The following is a 17,338-nucleotide window of genomic DNA, read 5'->3' on the forward strand; positions in this document are numbered from 1 at the left end:
AGGCCTTTATTTAACAAAAGTTTTTCAATAGGTGTTAATACATAATCAGAGATATTATACACATTGGAGCAATCTGCATTCATTTGACAATGGACAGAAAGAGTTGTTCTAATGTTTTTATGTTTGCGTCCCCCCTGTGTCTGTGCCTAAAGGGTGATCAGCATTACGTGTTCTTTTGGAAACCAGAGAATCTGAAATATGAGTGGATTCAGTATCTGTGGTGGATGATTCCTCACCCGAACTCATACTGGGTGATGTACCCTTTTTTAATATAGATCTCTGCCTCTTCTTGCATGTGTAACTAAACTTTTTGGTACCCTCTGCAAACCTAACCCCTTTCTGTAGCTCAAAGGGTTTCCCCCTTTCGTAATCTTCCATGTCTCTAGAGAATTTGCTTAACTTCTTGTCTTTTAATGTCTTTTCTGAGGTTAAGAGTTCTCTAGATAATCTACTCGGTGATTCCTGAAAATTTGGTTGATTCTCATATAATTTCAATTCTTCACACATTTTTTGTACATCACAAATATTTGCCTGTATTGTTCTGTCATAATGTGATGATAATAGGTTGACAAACATCATTGCCGAATCTTGTTGTGCAATGCTCCATTCTGTGATCAATAAATCATCTGGTTTACCTACCAGTGGTTGCAGTTTAGTTCTAAGGCCTCTTGGGGCAATATTTTGATGCTTATATGCCTTAAATAATCTGGAGTGCCAGATGTTGGTACGTAATGTTTTGACTTTATTACCAAATTGAGTAAAGAGCATACTACAATCGTCAACTGGATCTGTAGTCCTATTGGCAGTAGATCCATTACTGCATTCAATTCCAAAGATGTGAATATCATCTTTGTCTACACAAAATCCTTGTACCATATGATTAAGATCCATGACAATAGATTGTGCGTATGCTAAGGCCAAATGTGATGTATTAGAAACTAAATTGTAATATGATTATAATATTCAGTATCACTGGAATATAAATCTAAGATATTCAAAACCCAAAAAAGCTCAAAAAAAGTCCATAGAGAACTTGAGTTCCAATCTTTGACTTGTAAGGGGTATGTGGAGTGCAGAGAGACCAAAAAGTGAATCATAAACTTCTTTTAATCCTAATAAGTAAGTGTTGAAAACACAACTGTATATGAAAAACTCAAAAAACTGTATGAATCTGTATACAAAAAGTAATAATGAACCAACCAAAATCGTATACAAAGAATAATTGGTTGGTACCAATAGAAACCTGGTTAAAAGTTACCCACAACAGTATAAACAAAGAAGAATTAAGCAATAGTTATCAATTCCAAAAGAACAGAATTAACACTAGTTAAATGCCTCACTTCAGTTATGATACTTACATACTGTGTACTTGTATACTATCAAAAATAATTATAAAAAGTGATATATCAACAATGCCTGAATCTGCAGAAAAAAATAGAAATAAAGCTAGAAGCAATAAGGTGTACTGAGAATCATACTGATTAGGAACCACCTATGTTATAATATTGTCATGCCCATTGATAAACAATGTATAAATTCCAAGTTGAATGCACTAAAACACTACAGATAAAGTATAAATAATTATACTATCCTGTCCACCTGAGCACACTCAGCATAAACTACTGCATTGATGGAATAATAATATAAACCCAAATGATGTTGAATACAATACATACAATGTAAGGCCACAGCCCCTTGCTATCTAAAAATAGTCATAGAACACTAAACATCATCACTTTGTATAATTGTCCAATTGTCCAGCCACAAAGAAAATCATAGATAGAATCCAAATAATGGTGTATGGCAATTGTTTGATTAATCAAAAATGTAAAAAAATGAAATAAAAAATAAAAAATACTTAAATCCTAAAGTTTGTGTATTTGCGTTCGTCCAACGACCAAGTGCTGCAACCAATATGTCCACATATAATCCAAAACGTTGGTAATCCAAACAATGGTACGATGTAGGCACCCTAAGACCTTAAAAGTCATATAGATGTAAAAATCCAATAGAGGTTGCGAGGCGAGGTGTACTGAAAATCATACTAATCATGAACAGCCTATGTTATAATATTGTCCTGCCCACTGATAGACAATGTATAAATTCCATGTTGAATGCACTGAAACACTACAGATAAAGTATAAATAATTATACTATCCTGTTCACCTAAGCACACTCAGCATTACAACATAAACTGCTGTATTGATGAAATTATAATATACACCCAAATAATGTTAAATACAATCCGTACAATATAAGGCCACAGCCTCTTGCAATCCAAAAATGGTCATAGAATGCTAAACATCAACACTTTGTCCAATTGTCCAATTGTCCAGCCACAAAAGAAATAATAAATTAAATCCAAATAATGGTATATAACAGTGCGTGATTAATCAACAATGTAGAGAAAATAAAAAGTACTTGAATCCTGAAATTTGTGTATTTGCGTTCGTCCAACGACTGAGTGCTGCAACCAATATGTCCATATACAATCCAAAACGTTGGTAATCCAAACAATAGTACGATGTAGGCACCCTAAGACCTTAAAAAGTCATATAGATGTAGAAATACAATTAAGGTAGCGAGGCCCAGTATGCAATGGCGTCCAAAATGCTGCGAAAATGCTGAGTAGTCAAAAAACAGAACCCAATATGGCAAACGAACGCTGGATGTACAAACGCTGCCAAATCCACAACGAAAACAACCAAAAGTTGTTCTGGTAAAGTAAAACGAATTGGGGAGAAGAATCTCCACCACAAATACTAATTCCACTGCCGATTCCACAACGCTACACCCTCAGACACCAACAGCCAGCAAACAAAGGCACGTAAAGAAAGAACAGGCTAGCAAGTATGGTTGGTGCACAGATAAACCAAACATGTACAAAAGAAAAGAAATCCAGCACCCCGAGCAGTAGTAGCTTAAAATTCTTTTATTGAACCAGACCGGTTTCAGCAATCAGCTTTCTTCAGTGGTTTTGATAACTACACAACCATAGGCCATATTTATTATTACTTTGAACTAGGCAGTATGACATCATTTCCTGTGTTTATGAAAAAATCACCAAAACATGTAAATATATATGAATAAACCTGAAAGGTACAGAAATCAATTAGTATATAGAAAGTATACTAAGAATATTGATACTAAAATGTATATCAAAATTGAAATAGTGCTTCAATAAATTTGTAATATAACAACAATCCTGTAGTTCAGTATAACAAGTAGAACAAAAATGGTATTGTAACATATAAATGGATTACAGTTATTAGGGGCAATGACCCCTCACAATTTATCATTAAGGCCAGGTGGAAGTAAACCACCTAGTTTCACAATCCATTTTGTTTCTTTTTGGTTAAGCAATTTGTGCCATCCAGTTTTAAAATTTCTATTGCCAGGAATCTTATCAATACTGATAAAAGAAAACTGGGCCGTTTTATGTATCAAAGAATGTTTGTACAAAGCATTGGTGGACCTGGCATTCCTTATATCACCCAAATATTCGGAAATACGAATTCTAAACTGTCTGGATGTTTGTCCAATGTAAAATGCCCTGCATGTACATGTGGCCAAATAAATCACCCAATCTGTGCTACAATTTGCAAAAAATGTATATTACATACCTTGCCTGTGTACATTTGAGCAACTTTTTGTTTCTTTTCATCCTAGGTCTTTAGATTTGGCCAATTCCTTTTGTTACTTTTTTCACAGAAAAAAGCCTTTCTACTTCTATTAAGGCATATGCTATTGCGGCTGTGGCTTCTTCTGGGACTTTCTTCAAAGGATTGGATACCAGCTCCATCACTGATGCAGCTACTTGAACTTCTGTGCATACTTTTACCAATCATTGTAAGTTATATATGGCTAGAGCCAGCTTTGCCAGGGTTATACTGCATGGCTTTATTGAGGGCTCTGCTGGACCTTCCTCATCCCAAGTTTACTCTTGAGCTTTTGTGCTCTTCCTACTGTAAGGAATACTGCAACAGTAATATGGAAAGACATAGTACAGTTGTGTAAAATCTTACCATAAAGTAGATGTCCTTCCCTTCACTGTTGCAGCATTTGCTCCCTTCTCCTCTCCCCTTTTTTTCTTTTTTCCTTCTGGATGCACACATTCCTGTTGTACTCCTTGGACTGTTGTCTCTCCTGGGGCTTTTCAGTTCTGAGGAAGGTACATCTGTATTTTACCTTTATCCCTACATAGTGCACGGAGACCATACGTGTGATGTACAACATCCCTAATACAGCCTAAGGCTTTGGTATACTGGCCAGACATTGGGCTACCCTTGAGAGGTGATCCCTAGTGTAAGGAATACTGCAACAGTGAAGGGAAGGACATCTGCTGTTCTGGTAAGATTGTTTTCCTGTATCATAGGGTTTGATTCTCTCAGTCCTTATTTGCCTCCATCGTGTCCTTAAGCAAGTCACTTAACCAGACAGTACTTAAGGACAACTGAGAATTTGGGATGCTCTACTCAATGGTTCCCTGGACTGCAAGCCTAATAACAATGTATCAGCTTATACCTTGCAACCCAAGAGGTATACGAATATTTAATTTTTCAAGCTATTTTTTTGCTCTGTCATATAAACAGATATCCAAACTAACCATTTTAAATGTCACAAGGCTAAAAGTAACACTGACAATGAATGGCTAACATTTTCATATTTCTAACAAAGCCTCATGTGACATTTACTTTTCAGAGTATGCAGTATATTGCCATTACTTTTATTTTTCTACTTTTAATACATTTAGTTCTAAGAGTCAGTGTCCTTTTGTAAGCCTTAGCTTTGAACAAAATGTGACTGAAGCCTTGGAGATGTAAAAGGGTTGATTTGACCAAATGACTGTGGTCAGGGTTTCATATGTTAAACTCTCTTTTTAGGAATGCCTGAGCTTACCCAGGGCTTAAATGAAGTTCTTCATTTTGAGGAACTGTCATTCAGGACTTAATTTATTCAATCAATTGGCAATGCAAAATACATTTATTTTACAGAATTTAGGGGAAGTATTTTAAATTTTTCATACCCAAAGATGTCCATAATATGTTCCAGGTTGACTGCCTATCTGCCATGCAAAGCATCTTGAAAGTTTAGCAGTCATTGTCTTGGAAAATGTCTGTTTAAAAATGTCAGTGTTTTTGAAAAGAATTCACTGCTTTCCTTTTGGATATGTTTCTCTGATATGGCTTAAATAGATAATGTTAAAAACTTAATATAAAGACTGCAAGAGATGCATTATTTTTGTCATACCGCCCAGTTAAAATACAAAACCATCATCCCTCTTAGCAGCATCCATTAAGTTAATAAATTCAAGCTACTAGAATTTTTATTGTATTCAGAAAAAGCATTCCAAATTAAAAAATATTTTGACTAAACCATGACTTCCTTTTACTAGTATACATTTATTGTTTGCGTTTTGTTTGTTAACTGAGTAAGTGAACAGGTTCTCAGACCCTTTTTAGCCATGACCTTGACAGTAGTGGTAAAAGCAGCATGGGAAACATGTTTGGAGTAGACAATTAACAAGCATTTTTTATGACATTGGAGGACAGTGCAGTACCCATGAGGAATGGACATAAACAAGGATACATACAAATACAGACTCATTTTTGTAAAAATACAGACTCTGCACAGTGGCTACAAGACAGGGCTGAACCCTCTACCCTGAAACTTGACAGAAATGTTAAATATTAACTTGCCTCAGTTTAGTAGGCTTACTACTTGATTCCACAAACTTTTGTCTTCTTAAGGTAATGGATTTTCAGCAGGAATTCATGTTTCATTCACTGATAAGTCATAATTAAGTTAACTTCACTCTCCTGTGTTGCAAGAAAAAAAAGAGACAGACAGACCTAACAGCATCATTTTTGCCATATTAAGTCATGTCAAACATTTGACTAATGAAAACAAATCCTGTTGATGATTCTAATTGTATTACTTACATCACCTCTGCTGTATTTTAAAATGATAAAACACTTGCTCCACATTCCATTAGTATTTATTTATTTTATGTATTTGCTTTTGTTGACCAGGAAAGTCTACTGAGCTGAAATGTGCCCATTTTCAGTGGAGGCCTGGAAAGAAAAGCTCCATAATCATACACAAAATGGTAGCAATTAGTTATACACAGATTATAAAGAATAAACTTAAAACACACTTAAAGAATATACAATTTTAGAGTCATGGTAAAGTAAACATTACAAACTAAAATTATTTTTTTAGCAGTCAGGACATACATATTATGCATTTATACCATTTATACAATTGTTCTTATGGCAAGAGATGATAAATTAGCTTGAATTTGCTTTTGGTAGTCTTCACAGGATAAAGTCTAATTAGGTAAAAGTGGATTGAGCTATGGTGCATGAGCACACCTGGTGAATAGAAAGATATTGTTGTAAAAACTTTTTGAACAAGAGGGCACTAGTAGTGGTCCGCAGGTTAGGTGGGAGAGCATTCCAGAGTTTGGCTATGGTAAAAGAGTAGATGTTTTGATCTGCAGGGAATTTTGCCCTGTTCACTTGGATGAGGGATTGATTTTCTGATCTGAGGTGTCTGTTTGGTTGGTAAGTTGTCAAAAGGGGAGCAGGATCTGGGCATGTAAAAGGTCCATAGATAATTGTGTGTGATGTAGTTAGTTGTATACATACATACATATATATATATTTATATGTGACATATTCTGGGAGTTAGACCAGTTCAGAGACTGTAGAGAGCAGCAGTGATGGTTTGAATATTTAGCATTAGTTACGAACTTGGCAATTTTATTATAGCAAGTTTCCATCTTAGTTTTTAAGCTGGACTAAATATTTGTCAGAATGGGAGTGCCATATAGGAGAGAAGGAAGAAGGGATGTTGAGGCCAGTGTTTTTCTGGTAGAATAGTTTAAAAAGTGTTTATGTCTATAAACTGTGCCAAGTTTTTAATAAGTTTTTTTAATGTTGTTGTCGATGTACTGGTCAAATAAGTTTTCATCTATGGTAATGCCAAGCAGCTTGGTATAGGGAACTAACTCTATGGCAGTTTTGTTAGAAGAGTAGATGAAAAAATCAGATTGTTGATAGTGGTATTTCTTGGGGGTGAAAAGAAGGAGCTTTGTTTTTTTATGGTTAAGAGTCAGATGGTTATTGGACATCCATAGTTCAGTAGTGGAGAAAGCTTATTGGGTCTTAGAAAGACGTTTTGATTCTGAGGAGGCAGAGCAGATGATATTAGAGTCATCTGCATATTGAGCAACTGGACTGTGAGAAAGAGCAGTGTAAAAATTATTAATGAAAATGCTAAAGAGTAGGGGCCCTAAGATGGGCCCTTGTGGGACACCAGTAGAAATAGTGAGAAAAGGTAAATGAGCATGTTGCCATTTTGTAGATTGCTGTCTGTTTGTAAGATAGTTTGCAAACCAGTCTAGGACAGGAGTGGACATGCCTAGGATAGTTTTGAGAGGAGGAGATAGAATGGGAGATGGTATCAAATGCCTTTGAGAGATCAAGAAAAAGTGAAGAGACAAGTTTGCATTCATTACAGTGTTTAAGGATAGGAGAGCAGTAGTGCTACTGTGTCCATGCTGGAAACCATGTTGGGTAGGGGAAAGAAGCTGATTTTGGATTAGGTAATTCAATGAATGCATTTTTCATTAATTTTAGAGGTGGGGGATAGTATGGCTATGGGACGGTAATTGGAGATATCAGTGTTGCTACCACCTTTGTGTAGGGGGGGATGCTGGCTTGTTTCCAAATGGAAGGTACATAGGATTCTAGGATGGATATGTTTATGAGAGTACTAATGGAATAACTTATAGATCTAGCTGAGATTTGTAGATACTCTGGGGATAAGTTGTCTGGGGCGGTGCTGCCAGGTTTGAGCTTAAGCAGTTTTGTTATGGTGGTGGTGGGAATAGGAGAGAAAGGAAAAGGCTGGGAAGAACAGTTTATTGAGTGGTGCTGAGTTGGAATGGGATTATGGGTATGACTAGATTGAGGAAAAGTAGTTGCAGGTTTGGATATAGTCTCTATGAAATAGGAATTGAAAAGTGTGGTATTTCTGTAGGGGTTTTGTCAAGATTTAGGCATGGATTACGCTTGGTGACAGAGTTCCAGAACTTTTTTTTTATTTTGATTGCAGTTGTTTTGGAGTGAAGGTAGTTTTTTTTTATATTTCATAACTAGGCATTTTACTTGATTACAGAGCTGTTTATATAGCTGGAGGTCTAAGGGTTTTTTATTTTTCTGACATTTTTTCCATATTCTATCTCTGGTAGTCATGAGTTTTTTGGTATCTCTAGATAACCAAATAGCACGGTTTGCTTTTATTCTCGTGTTCCGGAGTGGGGCCATTCTATTGAGTACGCGTAAGAATGTTGAATTGAAAAATTCGACTGCTTTGTCAAGGGCTAGAAATTTTAGACTGCTTCAATCAATATTACTCAGTGTTTGATTAAAGTTATAGGGTTAAATTTAGCTAACGTTCTAGTGGGTTTATATAGATGTTGGCTTAAGGCAGTGGGTGTATTGTGTATTATATATTCAGGGTGATGGTCACTAAGATTGCAAGGCAGAATTCCAGCTGAGGAAATGTTGCTAGAGTCTGACACTAAACTCCAGTGTAGGATGGAATCACTGTTGTCTTTCTTGGGCTGGATTATACTAGTAATGAGCTGAGTGAAGTTATAAAGATTAGTGGGTACAGTTGGTGACGGATTTATATGGTCCAGCCAGTTAATGTTTACGTCACCTAAAATTATTGTTTCATTGGGGATATCACTTGAGATCCAGGCTAGGATTTCTTCTAGTATAGGATGTATATGGCTACTAAGTAGAGACTTTTGAAATTGTTCAGTTTTAGATGAGCAGTAATGAGTTCAGCTGTGGAGAATTGGGAAATAGAGCTAGAGTAGGGACTATGTTAAAAGTGTTGGGGTAGAGAAATGCATCTCCACCCCCTTTCTTGTGTGGTCTGTCTGTTCTTAAGCAGGAGAAACCAAGGGGGAGGAATTTAGAGTCTCTTATATATGATTTTAGCCATGCCTCAGTTACAGCAAGTATATCAGGTTTAGAATGGGATATCCAGGCATGGAATTCTGATATCATGCCTCTGATACTTTGTACGTTAATGGTAAAGATATTCTGGGATTTGTGATGTTTAGAGGAATGTGATGCAGAGGGTGTGAGTCCGGGGTTGGGGTGGATGTCCCCATATTGAGGTACAGTGGAAGCAGTGCCAGGTAGTAGCATAGAAGGTAGTCTATGTTCAGAGTTATACAGTGTTGTGAGACATGTTGTACTTGGAGTACTGTGTTTTTGTAAGAGGATTATAGGTTTGAGGAGTAACAATATATTAGTAGCATAGCGACTAGAGGATATTTCAGAGTAAGATTTGTAATTTGATGATTGGATAGAAGTAAAGGATGTGGTAATAGATAATTTGTGTATAGGATGTAGAGGTGTAACATGTAGGAGGAGAAGAAATAGAGCAAGAGGAAGGAAGGAGTGCTATTGGTGTGCTTAGTAGTGACATTATGAGTTGATTTCACTGCAGTATTGCAGGACAGGGGCCTACTAAGGAGGAAATGCAAGCTGTTAGAGGAAGGATTAGGCAAATTAGTTGAAGATGTGTGTGGTTGAGCAGATAAGGGAGTCTGTTAATTGGATATAATGTGGAGGGTGGGTTTAATTGTACTGATTGGAATGTGTGTGGATTGGTAGGTGGACTGTGGGTGGAGTTATGGTTATCTGTATATGTAATTGATCTACTACTTTAGACTACTTAAAGTAACATATTAACGGCACTATTATTGTAACAGTCTTCGGTGATAAATATTTTAGGGGACTACCCTATGTCATTTCTTGTTGTTGTTCAAAGTTATGTTATATATTTATATGTCAATTAAAGATCAGTTTGTTGCACTCTAAAATTCCTAATTCTTGATATTCATTCATTATTTTAAATGTCTATCTCTTTCTCCTTCTCTGTATTAGTACATGTAAAAGTTCCTAAAGGCATAATAATATATTTATCCAGAGTTAATGTTAACTTGGTAGGAGTGTGTTGTAAGATGTTGTTTTCCTACTTATATGTATACTTCATTTCATATTATCATACAACTGGTACACTATGAATGTTAGGGATATTAATTTCACTGATACACAGTGTAAACAAACGTGGTCCATAAAGTTAACTCTGGAGAACATCCATCTTTATTATTTCGTAAGTAGCTTACTGCTTCTATTCCTTTACTCTTCATTTACGAACAGAAATCCAGTTGCTAATCTGGCTAAACAATTAGAACATTGGGGCATTTTTTAATTTAAGCAACAAACTTATATGATTGAAAGAGCTTAGATGCTCAAATGACATAAAAAAGTACTTCAGTAAGTTGTCCCTGACATTTGACTTTATTCTTGACCATGTTAGCAATACTGGTCAGATTCAAATTTCAGATGAGATCTTGAAGAAAACAGCTTAAGTAGCAGCAACAACAACAACAATAATAATAATAATAATAATTAAAAACTTGATAATAAGGCAAGATGTAGTTTAACTGAATAATTGCAATGTTCTCTGTAAAATAGTAAGTATATTACCAGTATGAATGGATTCACCCACATCTAGCTCCTATTAATAGAAATTTGTATAGTGGCTGCAAGGTCTACTATGAAAGGTAACCTACCCAAAATTAATACTTCAAAGATATACTAATTCTAGACAAACTCCTTTTCTTTTGTTGATTGCTCTGTTTTTAATAACATGGTCCAGCTGTTTTGTTAATGCCCAGACTTCCTTACATTTTCTTTCTTGAATGTTAACATATCACAAGTCTCTTCATACTCATCTTCTCATATTACCAACATCCCGGATATGTCAAGGGCTGTCTTGTACTGGAAATAAGGTCTGTGATGGGTAAACCTTTCATGTTTCCACCCCTCTTAACTCTACTTTCCTGTTTTTTATGCAATTTTGCCATGCCCTTTCTATATGAACATGAGCCGCACTAGACAGGTGAATTTCTTGTATTTATTTTTTTTTGCATACATTAACAATTTGGCCATAACTGGTTACCCAATCACAATCCTCTGTACTGGGAAGTCTGTAGAAAAGTGGAGAATGATGGGAAGTGGTGCTGTTTCCTAGGTAATACTGTATGGAATGAAGAGACAAATATGAGTGGTGATAACTAGACATGTCATAAATAGACATGAAAATAGCCTTATAAGAGAATACACTTGGTATTTTAGGGGGCATGCATTTCCTTTAATAATTCAAATGCTGAATGTTACAGGAAATAAAAATGACTAAACAAAAATAACAGCAGTAAACTAAATTGAGCATGGTTATTATGATTAGGAAAATGTTTTACTTTAGTGTCCAAACACACAGTAGATGAATGGACAGGAAGGTGATGTATATGATAAGGTGTAGGGAATGCAGAGCAGATGAAAGATGAAATGTAAAATTTAAGATTATTTGTTGGCATATCCACCATACACGGGGTGGTATTAGACAACAGCATTAATGGAAAGCAGTACTACAGAGAGATGAATGAAACAAATGCAGCCATTATAATTATTTTACATCAAAGTTTCTAAAGTAAATGGAATAGGGCAATAGAAGAAAAGAGGTGCAAATTATGTAGACATGAGCAATGAAGAGTATTTAGGTGCAAATATTACTTAAGTAATGGCAGATTTGCAATTTCTTTTGGAAGAACTTCAAAAGTTAGGGTTTGGAAATTGCAGAAATGGTTGTCTTTTTGTTAATTTATAAATGTGTTATCCTGTGAAACCTAACAAAACAAATATGGAGAACATAAGGCTTTGCATTTTACAACAAACCTTCCACAGCAAGCAGCCCAAGCTCATATGAAAACTAATAAATTAAATAACTGACAGACCTCAAATGAAGAGCATATAAAGACATTATTCAATGTTATACAAGATTCATTTCACCAGCTTTTCTAACTGAATTTTTCCAATGCTCCATATTTCTTCTTAACTAGTCTTTACTTCCCCTTCTGAGATTGAACCACCTCCTTTCTAACTTTTAACCATAACAACAAAAGAAATTGAAAAGCTTGATATATCTCTGGTGACATACCACCTGACTCTGATGGGCTTAATCCCTGATTATAAAATTATGCCCGGACCATCCAGCCTACTCCATATGCCACATCTATAATCTTTGTCTCTGGGCCAAAGAGCCTTAACTGTCCTGTTTCTCAAAAATTTGGTTTGTTGATTTACTTATTTTATTGATCTTTTGTTGAGCAGGTTAGTCCCAATAGTCTAGTAGCCTCTTTTCAGGGGAAAGCAAATGTGGTATTTATACTACTAGGGACAATTTACAAAACTTTTTAAAAGATTCATTTGCACTTTCTTATCTACCTGTATTCAGAAAAATAATGTGCTATCCTCCACCAGTATGGATTTTGGGTGAGCAGGGCAAAACAATAGCACTGTATACCTTGACTGATGACAGTTCTCAGAATGCAGGCTAAGACGATCTAACTGTTAATGTCTGAACATACCTTACAAACGTTTTTGATTTAGTTGATCATAAGCTGTTACTTTAGTATAAAAATAAGTCAAAGAGTCTCTGAATAAATCAGGAATTTAATCTCTGTCATAACCTTCTCTGTAAAGTTAGATGCAAATCTTTCACTCGTTACTCCTCCATTAATGGGTGTGCTCTGAGGCTTTATTTTAACACCACTTTTCTTATTTATTTATCTTCACTGAACTACTGTTCTCCAAACTTCTTCTACTTTTACATGCAGATAATAGGTAGATACCTAAATCTCTATATCTTCCCATACCACAATTAAAATAATGACCTGTCTCTTCTTTCCAAATGCCTGTCAGTTAATGCAGAGGAGTCCGGCATTTACTGCAGAGGATTAAGGCTGTCAGCTACTTCCTACAGTCCAGGTTTGGAGTCCTTCAGCCTCTAGTTACATACTTATCAGGGTTAAATTAGGACATTTTGGTACACTCCTCGGTAGTCTCATGCTGCATGTCTAGTAAACAAACATGAACCTAAATGGCTACAGAAAATCCACTGCTTTCAGACATGAAAACAAAAGCAGTGGAACCCATGAAAAAAACTCAGATTAACACCACCCCCAATTGTCAAATCAATTGTCAGGATAAACTACAGTGTATAAGTCACTTCTGGTATATAGGTATGTGGCTTGGTCAGTCTTAAAATATTCAGAATCCCATTATTTTAAAAAGTGGTGAAATTAGCAAACTGCTGCTCTAGTCAACAAAGATTTCCCATTTTCTCTGACCTGAAAGCAGATATTTAATTGGGAAAAAAAAAGTTCCCTGCCGCAACAAGAATATGCCTCAGTCATCATCACTACAGCATCAAAAGAAGACCCTTTTAACCTTACAAGAAATTAGCAATCATATTTTCAAGTATATTTCCATATCCCTTAAAGGGGAAGAGCACAGCCTCAATATAGTCAAAGCAAAATTGCTACCTGTAAAACAAAAATCTGATTAACTCCTAGGCTCCCTTATCTTAAAACTGTTAGATATGTAATCCTTTCCCTTCCCAGCTACCAGCTGCTTCATACCCAGATCTTCAGACTATCATCTTAGATATCCATTTCAGGTCCCTCATTCCAAATAACTCACAGAAAACTACTTATTGCAAGCCATAGCTTCTCTTCCATTGCCACAAAATTTTGGAAATGTGTTCCCCACTCTGAAAGCAATTTGGTTATAGACAGAATTCAAACAAAAGTTTAAAAAAATATTGTCTAAAAGATATAGAGTGCATATATATGTCCATATGCCGAATATTACCTAACCTCTGCTTTGTCAAACCCCACTCATAATCTGTTGTGTTAAGAATGCATTGTATAAATATTTTACATAGTTGTGATATAATATCCCTCATCCAAAATACCCTTCTCTCTATCTATCCTCCCTGCATTGTTTCTTTGTAAATGCTGTATATCATTCCTACACAACAGTAGTTTTAACTACTTCAGTAAAGACAATTAAGGGGCAGAGAAGAGGCATGTAGCATGTTGGAGTCATGCTCTGAGCTGGAAATGAGCTGCTTCATTTTGTCAAGGATACAGGATTTGATTTCTTCTACCTCCATTAACCTACTGTGTCACTCTAAACAAGTCTCTTGACCCGACAGTGTTTCTGGGTCACTCTCGAAAAAAGGGACCTTATGTCCAGTGAACTTATCCTGTCAACAATCAGATACAATAAATAAAATAAATGTTTAGAAAGATCTCCCCAAGCTATCAACGTGCTGCTAAGTTTAATTCCTCAAAACTAAGATAGTGCTAAATGACCACATTGTTTTGTGAAACGCAGTAAACCTGTTATCTGTTCTTTGTATACACTGTATAACCTCTTTTGCTATGTTAAAATGTTGAATACTTTTCTCTCTTCATCACGTGTGCTGTTATTACCTCTGTCTGTGCAAAGGATTTAAATTTGTTAATCTTGCCAAGCTAGTGCAAACATGGTCCAACTTGATCAGTACTTAATCCCAGAAAACAAAGTAATAAATTCAACACACATATTTATTCATGCCCGAAGAAATTGTAAACGGGTTGAAGACATTAGAAAATATATAACCCATATTCTGAAACAAAGAAAAAAATCATAATATGGGTGGGCAGATTTAATTTTCTGTACTGAAGAATGGATGTGTAAAGCACTGCATATATTGTAGAAAGGAAAGAACCATTTTATATAATGTAGCTTCTCCCAACAGTATAACAGAAAGAAGATATGAATTCATAGGTTCATATGTACTTTTTGTAAGCTATTGATCTGTCAGGATCATAAGAAGCCTGGCCTTACTTTCCCATGGTAGGTTTTAGCCCTTATATTTTGTGTACAAATAACTCAGACATGGGAAGAATAAGAATTTGTTAGGACATGTTGCCCCATCAAGGATGATAAATTGCTGGTGGATTTGCACTAGCAGTCTGTTACTAAAATTATTTTAGAATAGGAGTAAGATAAGTACTTTATTTAATGTGGAGTGGTTGCATAGAAGTCAGATTCTGTATGCTACCATTGGACTTGTGAATGCGCAGTGGGTTCTGTCGAGGCTCTGTTTGCAAGGCAGCGGTTGCTTCTCAGTAGCCTGTATAATACCAGGATAAGGAGAATGCTGTGAGATGCCCAAATAGTTTTCAGGATATAAACCCTTGATTTTCTTAGTGAGGAAGCATTGCAGTCATTCCAGTTATGTAGTGTTTGAACAGGTATGTACTGAAAGGGTCATTATACTCAATGATCAGCCTAATGAGTGCTGATCATAGTGGAATGATTACACCCCTGGACTTGGATACCATACCTTTATATATAAACTGTACGATGAAAAAAGGACTTTATTACAATAGTGGATATGTGGTAAGAAACAACACTCGAGGCTGGAAACCAGAAAAGTAACACCAAAACAAATCTTTATTCATCACTGGCAAGCGCTTTGTCTGGTGAGCGTCACCAGACTTCTTCAGACAAAATAAACCACACAACATTAAGCTTATATACCCAACAAACTGAGTCAGTCAATCAATTTAGAAAACCACATTGCAATCAATTAAATATTCTAAACACACACAGCCCTAAAAATAAAAAACTTCTCTAATAGACTAAGACACATCAAGGAAATATATTCCATTCAATCATATTCAAAGTGTATAGATAACATTAATATATATTTTAAAACAATATATTTTCCTCAAAACATTTTTGTATTCCTTTATGAAGTTTTGGTATGTGTCCACAAGTGAAATTATTTATTTTATTTATATTCCATATATATTTTTGTACATTTTATATATATTTATATACATTATGTGTATGTATAGGTATTATGTACTTTTTATGATTTTTTATGAAACTTTGTCATGTGTTTATAAGTATATTGATCTTTTTGTATACTATGTATATGTTTAGGTACACTTGATTAGTTTTTCTTAATTGCTCTGATGTAATGAAGCACCTCATTGGTTAATTTGTATTTGAAGAACTATTTCATTGCAGCTCATTCTTATCAGTTTTATGGTCTGATGAAGCGGTGTTAATCCGTGAAAGTGCTTGCTAGTTCTGTATTATATTAAATTGTGTTGCTGTGTGGAACCATTGTGTTTATTTGTTTATTTAACACCAAAACGAATCTTTATTCACCACTGGTAAGCGCTTGTGTCTGGTGAGCGCCACCAGACTTCTTCAGACAAAATAAACCACACAACATTAAGCTTATATACCCAACAAATTCAGTCACTCAATCAATTTAGAAAACCACATTCCAATCAATTAAAAATATTCTAAACAGACACAGCCCTAAAAAGAAAATACTTCTCTAAGAGACTAAGACACATCAAGGAAATATATTCCATTCAATCATATTCAAAGTGTACAGCAAACAATAATATATAAAACCAGTTAAATATATATATATATATATATATATATATATATATATATATATATATATATATATATATATATAAAGTATGAATAAAATACCTTCTAAAAATACATAATTATTTCAGACAAAATACATTACATATATACACACTAGTGTATATACTAAAACCTAATTGTTATATACATTTAAGTACATTACTTTCATTCATCTGTCAATGACTTTTAATTTAATTCTGCTAGAAATGGATATCGCATCATTAAGCCCTGGTGGAGAATAAGCATTTACAAAAACTTGCCCACCAGGCTTCCTTCTCTTCAAGATGCAATTCCCAGGGTCCCTCCCTAGCTTCACACTTCACCTGTTGAATTACTAAAAATTTAAAATTATGATCTGGAAACATCCTTAAATATCTATATAATGCATTTTTTGTATCTTGCTGTCGAATTTCATAAAGATGTTCATAAATATGTTGTGCAAGTTTTCATTGGATCTTCCCAATATAACAAGCTGGACATTGGGAACAAACCACAGCATAAACTACTGCATAAGTTTGGCAGTTATATTTTCCTTTAACCACAAATTTTTTACCCCCAAGTCTAATACTAGATGTTCTCAAAATATGCTTACATTAGTGGCACATGCCACAAGGTGCCATACTCCCCTTAGCCTCCATGACTAGGGGCTTTTCCAGTAAACCCTTAAAGTTCATACCTTTCCGAAATACAAAATTGGGTTGGTCTCCAAACGTGTCCAACATAGACTGTTCCCACATAAGAATAACCCAGTTTTTCTTAACAATGTCCTGCACAAGGAAACTATCACTGGAATATGTACTGACAAAAGGACATATACTCTCCTGAGAATTTCCAGTACCTTTTGAAAATTCGCTATTAATTACTATATCTTCTCCATCGTTTATACAATGGTT

The sequence above is a fragment of the Protopterus annectens genome, chromosome 2.part0 (assembly GCF_019279795.1).
Source record: "Protopterus annectens isolate FY-2018-M chromosome 2.part0, PAN1.0, whole genome shotgun sequence".
NCBI lineage: Eukaryota > Metazoa > Chordata > Ceratodontiformes > Protopteridae > Protopterus > Protopterus annectens.